Genomic DNA, 7,861 nt, shown 5'->3' with positions numbered 1-7,861 from the left:
TACAAATGTGCCACACATGGAATACTTTTTCTCCTAAAAGCTAAAGGTGCTTCCTTAGATAGTACCAGGCTAGGAGAATGACAGCCATGGAAGAAAGATGAGTGAAGGCATCACACACATCAGGGAGCTCCTCATTTTCCTCCAGGAGAAAAGGAGGGATGACTAATATTTATTGTTTAAATTTCTTAGGAAAATCACTTATTACACATTATCTCTTATAATCTTCGAAACATCAATATGAGGGAGGTGTCATTAGACCTGAGATTCCATGATATTAGGATTTTTAACAAGGCCATGTATGCTATCAACTGATAAAGTCAAGGTTTGAACCCAGGTCTGTCTTTTGCCAAATCCTGTGCTTATTTCTCCAAAAGGAAGGTTTTTCCCATTATAGGATAATGTGTGTGTGTGTGTGTGTGTGTGTGTGCGCGTGCGCGCGCGCGTGCGCGCAAGTCCGGAGAGTTGCTCCAGGGTCCGCAAACATTTCTTTTTAAAAAGTATTTTATTTATGTATTATTGTATTATTTAATTATTTTATTTTGGTGGGCAGGGGAAGGTAATTAGTTTTGTAAGTTTTTAGAGGAGGTACTGGGGATTGAACCCAGGACCTCATGCATGCTAAGCATGTGCTCTGTCACTTGAGCTATAACCTCCCTGGTCCTCAAGCATTTCTATATCCTAATGTAAGGAAAAAAAATTGCCCAAATGCATAATCTGCATTTGTTTTGAAGAGGAAAGAACATACCTTTTAACGTGCGTGTGAACCCACTCCTTGGTACTCTCCGCTTGAAAAATTGGTGGGGGATGGAGGGCTCACCAAGACTTTGATCTGTGACAATTTAGAGAAAACCACATTTAAAAAGTGTGTGCTCTTTGGTTGTCACTGGAATGGGAAAAAAGAGTAAAGTTCTCATAAGAGGAGGGTCTTAACAGGAAGCAAAGTCTAAGCGAGGATGGATTTGTTATAAAGAGATTCCTGTGGTCAGGGCTGGAGGTGAATTTTCTGGAACAATGAAGACCGACCTAAGCTTTGTAGTTGTTCCTGTTCTACTTTATAATTATTACTTATAATTAAATCTTCAGTTAAAATTTTACACGTAATGTCCTTGTGTTGGTTTTAATTTGGGTAATGAGGGAGGGGATGATGTCTGGGGGGTGAACTAGTGAGGAAAGGGGAGCAAACAGCCCCAGAAGGCTGGGCGGGGAGCAGCAGTCACAGATAAGCAGCAGGTGCCATTTAAAGGGGAAGGGATTTCCCCCCTCATCTGGGTTTCCCTTCTGCTTGGCTCTGAGAATCCATCCAATAGTAGGACACTGGACTTACCTTAGTGGGTGGAATGAGGATTGAAGTTAGGGAGCTGGGGATTCCATGAAGGAGGCTCAAAGACTTCGGGACATTTGATTTAAATGACTTTCGTACTCTTTGGGCTTTCTTGTTCTGCCATTTTGGGGCAGTTATAAAATGCATCAAAAAAATATTTCTGTAGTGACTTCCGATATCTCAGAAGTGATGACTACAATATTGTCGAGTTGACTAATTCTGCCCTTATAAAGGGAGAAACTGCTAGGTTGCCTTCTCGATTTCCTTCTTTCTCTATTTCTTCTTTGTTTTCCTCTTTTATATTTGGGGGGTGATATGTGCAGATAGTTAGAATTCTTTACGGCAAGTGGCTCTCTTGCAAGGTGTTTACAATTCATACCGAGCACGTTGTAGGTTTTTGAAATAATCTCATAGATGTAAGAAGACTGAGAAATGGCGGCACAAAGAGAGTAACTTGTCGTAGCAGAACGTGGAGCATTTTCACAACAGCACGAAGCATTTGTTCAGTTACAGATGGCCGCCCTCTCCATCGCTTCCACGTAAGCTTGTGTTGGCTTTTCTGTGGACGTTATTGATGGGACTAGGGAGAATGTAACAGGATGAAAGAAAATTTATTTCACTCTCAGCTCTATTTAAATAATACAGCCCCATTTTAAGAGCTGTCCATTTAAGATGTCCATTGTTTAAATGTAATACTTCAGTTGTCTGCTTCTTTGAGCCTCCTTAAATTCAGTCTTGGCATTTAAAATTCTTAACTGATTCATTATCTCTTCTTTTCATATGTTAGGATTCTCTCCTCTTCTTAAGAGCAAACTCATCTTAGTCATCCCTTTTCCTTAATAAAGTCTCCTCTAGGACTGCCGTTTATGCGTCTCAGCATAAGCGATCTTTTCTCCAGGCCTGCTCTGTAAGTGTTTAATACTATATATTGTTTTTCTGGCTTATTTAAGTAAGTGACTGCACTTGTGCCCTGGTCCACCCATTCATCAAAAACGGAACTAATAATACAAAGCTTTCTGAATATTTAGAGCACTTTTCATCTTCCTCATGTAGGTCGAACGTTAATATATCCTTGGACATCTCCATTAAGAGACAGCTGTGTCGTGAATAAGCAGGGACTTTGAAATGAAGGCCTGGGTTTGATGCCACACTCTACCAGCCGTGCGAACTTGAGCAAGTTCCTTAATCTCTCTCTCTGTGGTAACTTTATGTGGCAAATGGCAATTAAATAGTGTGCCCCTCTCCTAGTTGTTGTAAGGATTAAATGAGCTGACACATGTAGAGCCATTACAATAGTGCATGGCACACTGTCATTATTTCAGGTTGGCAAGTAACTTTCAAAACCAAACTCAAGCAAAACTTATCCTACGTTACTTAATCGTTTGAACATTAAAAAGGACACTAAGGAGCAATTTACGGTTAATAGTTAATAGCAAAATACCACACTAAAGTCATCTCTATTTAAAGCACGGGTTTGTAGATTTAAATCATACTTGATGTTGCTGCATCATCTCAATTGTTGTAGGAAATTGTTTAATTAAAACATTTTTCCTCGGGCAGTAAAAAGACATGAATAATAAAATACTGAAAGCACAAGTACATAAGCATCACCATCCATGGCATCTATTTTATCATTAATAATTTTACTAATACTGAGCATTTTTTTAAAAAGCTCACATTTCTTAGCTAGGTCTATAAAATGTATTTATGCTTTTTGCCAATCTTGAGAATTTTCTTTTCAATTGAGTTCATTTAAAAATAAGGGAAACCAGTAGGGAACATTTGCATGTACATGTCCTCAATCCATTTTTTTTTTTTAAATATCTGTTTCATCCTGGTGAATTCCTTCCCCATTTTTATTGGGCTCAAATCCCTGAATTGTAATCTGTGATTTTTTGGTAGTTCTTAATCTCCAAAATTTATTACATTTCTGACTTCTCTTTATCACCCTCCTTGAGGTATAGTTGATTTGTAATAATGTATGAGTCAGGTGTACAACATAGGGTGGACTGTGGCAGACGGACCATAGGGCGCCCCTGTATTCCCCACCTTCCAGTATCTATGCCTCTGTGTAGTTACTTTTTGAGTGTAGATGTGACGTGTGACTTGCTCATAACTGATAGAATATTGCAAAGGTGTTGGATGTAAATGATTACGTGGATGTGATTATGTCACATCAGATTGTAGTCTCCTCTAGTGAGGAGGCTTTCTCTCCCTTGTTGGCTCTGAAAAATCAGGCTGCCATGCTGTCAGCTGCCCAGGCAGAGGGTCACATGGCGAGAAACTGAGGGCAGCCTCTGGCCAACAGTCAGTAAGGAAATGAGGCCCCCGGTCCAGCAGCCTCCAGGGAACTGGGTGCTGCCAGCAATCACAGGAGTGAGGAAGCAGGTCTTTCCCTGCTTGAACCTCAGAGGAGAGCGCTGCCCTGGCCGGTCCTTTGCCTCCAGCGCTGCGGAGGACCCAGCTCAGTCCTGGGCCGCAGGATCTGTGAGCTTTGCGTGTTCATTTAAGGCACTAAATTTAGGATAATATTGTTGCACATCAATAGATAAATTACATATGGAATTTACTAAAATGTAAGCTTCATGATTGCAAATAATTTTTTGTGTATCCCCAGCCCCTACAAATATGTCTGAAATATAGAGGTGTTCAATGAATACTCACAGAAATAAAGAAGAAAAAGAAGGAAGGAAGGCAAGAAGGTTGGTCTGTACCTGTGTCAGACTGATAATTTGGTTTATTATACAAACTTGAGAGATTTTCATGTGGTGTTTGGGCATTTTGATAAATTCGGAGGTGACAAGTGGTGGAGTAATTTCCTGAGACCGGGCTGCTATAACTAACTGATGCTTATCACTGTGTTAGAGAGCAGAGTAGTGCTGGGACACGGTGGGCTTGAAACTCAAGTGCGTTTTTTTCCTACTCAATCAAGTGTACAACTGAAAGTAACCTATGCACCGCCGTTGGGGGCAGTTGGGAGGCCTGTCTGTGCATATGCTGTGGAAACAAAGTCATCCAGACTTTATACATTTGCAGATGTTCCATGTTATCTTTTTTTTAAAAACAGCTTCATTGAGGTATAATTTATATACTTAAATTTACTGGTTTGAAGTGTGTAATTCAATAATTTTTTTTAGTAAGTTTATAGACTTGAACAACCATCACTACAATTCCTGTTCAGAGTATTTCCAATACCCTGTAGAGATCCCTTGTGCCCATTTGCAGTCACTCCGTGTCATTCTCATCTCCTGCCCCAGACGATGTCTCACTATCTGCTTTCTGTTTCATACATTTCATTTTTCTATGCATTTCTTGGAAATGGAATCATGCAGTATCTGGTCTTTTGCATTTGGCTTTGGCCACCCAGCATAATATTTCTGAGGTTTATCCATGGATGCTGATAAAACCATGTAGCATGTATCGGCACTTCATTCTTTTTTATTGCTGAATAATCTGCTTTTGTGTGGATGGATCGCATTTTGTTTGACCATTCACCAGTTGATGGGCATTTGGATTGTTTCTGCGTTCTGTTTTATAAAAATAATGCCACCATGAACATTCACATGCAAGTTTTTGTGTGGACATTTATGTTCATTTCTCTTGGGTAAATTCCTTAGGATATAATTGCAGGGTCATAACTTCTGTCATACTATCTGTAGGACGAGATTTTGAAAAAAAAAAATGCCAGCACCTAGCAAAGCTCTTCCTGAATAGTATTTATTAAAGCTCTATTGATTTAATTTGTGCATTTGAAGAAAAAGAGCTGGAGGATGGGCTGCTTATTTTGTTTTATATGATAGGAAATATTGCAAATATAAAAAAGCACACCTTTAAATTTAAGGGATTTTTATTACCAGCTCTCCTCCACTGCTGATATCAAGTGCTGGTGTAGCTATTCGACACTTAAGATTTTCCAATATTCTTAACTTACAGGAATACTTGAACCCATGTTAAATGAAACAAAGTCTTTAAAATTTAAATTTATGGATCTAATTATCATACACCTTAAGGAAGTAAAAATAAGAAACCATTTTATATGCTTAATTATATAACATCTCTCAAGGGCAGAAACATAAAACTAATAAGTGTATGTTGATGTACAAATAGACAATTTGTAGCAAATAAAATAAGAAACTATGCTCAGAAAAGATCCATTACTTGTATTATAATGAACTGCAAATGTCTTAGCGTTTTCATTGGCCAGGTGAAGAGTTCACTGATCTGAATAAGGAGAATCATACCTGGGTTTTCAGAAAAAGCAAAACAAAACAAAACACCCCTATAGGCTTTATCAGATTAATAAATTTCTTTAGGAATTCAGTTGAAACTATCCAGAATGGCTTTCACCTCAGATACTAGATAGGTATATGACTTTTCTTATCACACTAACATTTATTTCCTTATTTGTGGAATTCTAAACAAAAAGGTACTTATTGAGGATCAAAAGTATAGTTTTCAGGATAAATATAAGAAGAAAGTATGCATGTACTTAGCTTGCCGTCCTCCTAGAGTGAAACAGGTAAAAATGGCACATGATTTAAGAAGGATTGGCATAAATCAGTGGATGATAGATGCTTGATGGGTCCAAGGGAAGGTACCCAAGGTTGTCAGTGTACGTTCCTGAATCCTTTAGCTTGGTTAAATGGAGGGCAGCCACGTTATCCCTGCAGACCTTCTCCTAGGTACCGTTGTCGAAGAGAGAATGCCACGCGGCCAAAGCTGGGGGTACAACTCAGTGTGGTGTTTCTGATGTTCTAAACTTCAGGTATGAAGGGCTGGGCTATTCACAGACCAAAAGCAAGTAGGTCACAATTCTTCATAACACCAAGCTTTTGACAAAGTCATCTCTTTTTCTGTTTTTTGATGTCCAGATGTTATAGACACATATTTTCAATGGTAGGAAGCTTTAAAAACATTACCTGTACACATAATGGATTACATGAGTATCTAAACTAGAACACAAAACTGGGGGAATTTATAAGTCAACTTCTGTGTAGAAAAATTACCTGGCAAAACTGTGTAGCTAATGCTTTTTGAGTAATTCCATGTGCTCAGCACTGTTCTAATTGCTTTCTGTGTATGAATATATTTAATCTTTGTAATAATTCTAGGAGGTCAGTATAATTATGGTCATTTCCATTTATTAGGTGAGGAACCTGAGGTGCAGGGAGTTTGGTAAATGGCTCATTTACCTAACGGCAATGTCACATGGCTAGTGAATGTTGAGGTCAAGATTTGAACTCGGATACTCTGGCCCCAGAGGCCCTGTTCTGAACCAAAATGCCATATCATCCTCTTTAATTACTGTGCAGAGTCACTTATTTATGTGAAGATATACCTAGCTGATTATTGCTTTGTTTTCTAAACTGTGAACTGCAATAAAGTCTTTTTAAGATTTGCCCATTTTTATTGAAAATCTGTAATCATTTGAAAAAAATTTTAATGAAGTTTAGTACCATTAATAACTATTTTGAAAAGAAACTATTTTGTAACTCTTTTGAAAACAGAAATCTTGTTCCTGCTTAAGATAAATACTTTCTGCAGCCATGATTGTTACTCTTCCTTTCACTCGTTCTGTCTCAGGGGCTGTTGGTGAACCTGCCTGGTTGAGCGTCAAGGACAAGTTTTGAGATGTTCTCCCCCTTGGGAGTCCACACTGCCTTTGAACCACTCTATCCTCTGCAATGCCAGGATTGGATCAAGTAATTATTCAGAAAATGTAGGGTACAGCCTGGAAAATACCGTACTATATTTAGACAGATGGTCTTTTCAAACCTTGTTCTAAATTAAATATTTTGATATTGATGTTTAGGTATTTTAATGCCACCATCTATTTCGATAAAAGAAGCATTTACTGAATGAAAAAGCAGAATATATGTCTTCCCGACACCAAGATGAGGTGGAAGGCTGGCATTTGATACCTCAGGTGTGCAGAACTGCGGCTTAGCTAGACGGAGGGTGCGGCACCTGGGGAAGGAGTATGTAGCAAACTTTGGTTTGTCCGAGTTAATACATAAAAGAGGATTGCTGGGAGAAGATTTAGAAATTAGTTCAGTAAACAAATAGTTTTTAAACACCCCTCAAGCTGGAGAAAAAGCAACTGTTTACCTGCAAATAATTGATATGCTAATTTTAGATAATTTCTTTCAAGGCATTAAACCAAATCTCAGAAGAACCACTATTATGGTAGTTCTTTGATTAGTTTGAGTTGTCGCAGGCACTTGCGGTTTTTTCAAAGATTGTATTTCTCTGATAATATCCTGTAATTCAACATTTCCACTCTTTCTGGCTCTTCTTTCCTTGGCAATTACAAGGGCTTACGCTCAGGTACAGCTGTAATTTACAGGGCACATATTTTCTATTCCTATTTGTAATTCTGTGAAAATAAAGCAATTGTTCAATGGGTAGTAATATGGATGCAAAAATATGTCCCCATCGAAGCATTAACATAATTTAATGTACATTCAACAAGATTAAAGCCAATAGGAATATAAGGAATGTAATTCTTATTTACATTTTGAAATAATGGTAACAAAGGGC

Source organism: Camelus dromedarius, chromosome 22 (genome assembly GCF_036321535.1).
Source record: "Camelus dromedarius isolate mCamDro1 chromosome 22, mCamDro1.pat, whole genome shotgun sequence".
NCBI classification, from domain to species: Eukaryota; Metazoa; Chordata; class Mammalia; order Artiodactyla; family Camelidae; genus Camelus; species Camelus dromedarius.
The sequence above is the reverse complement of the archived record's forward strand: the minus strand, read 5'-3'. Positions refer to the sequence as shown.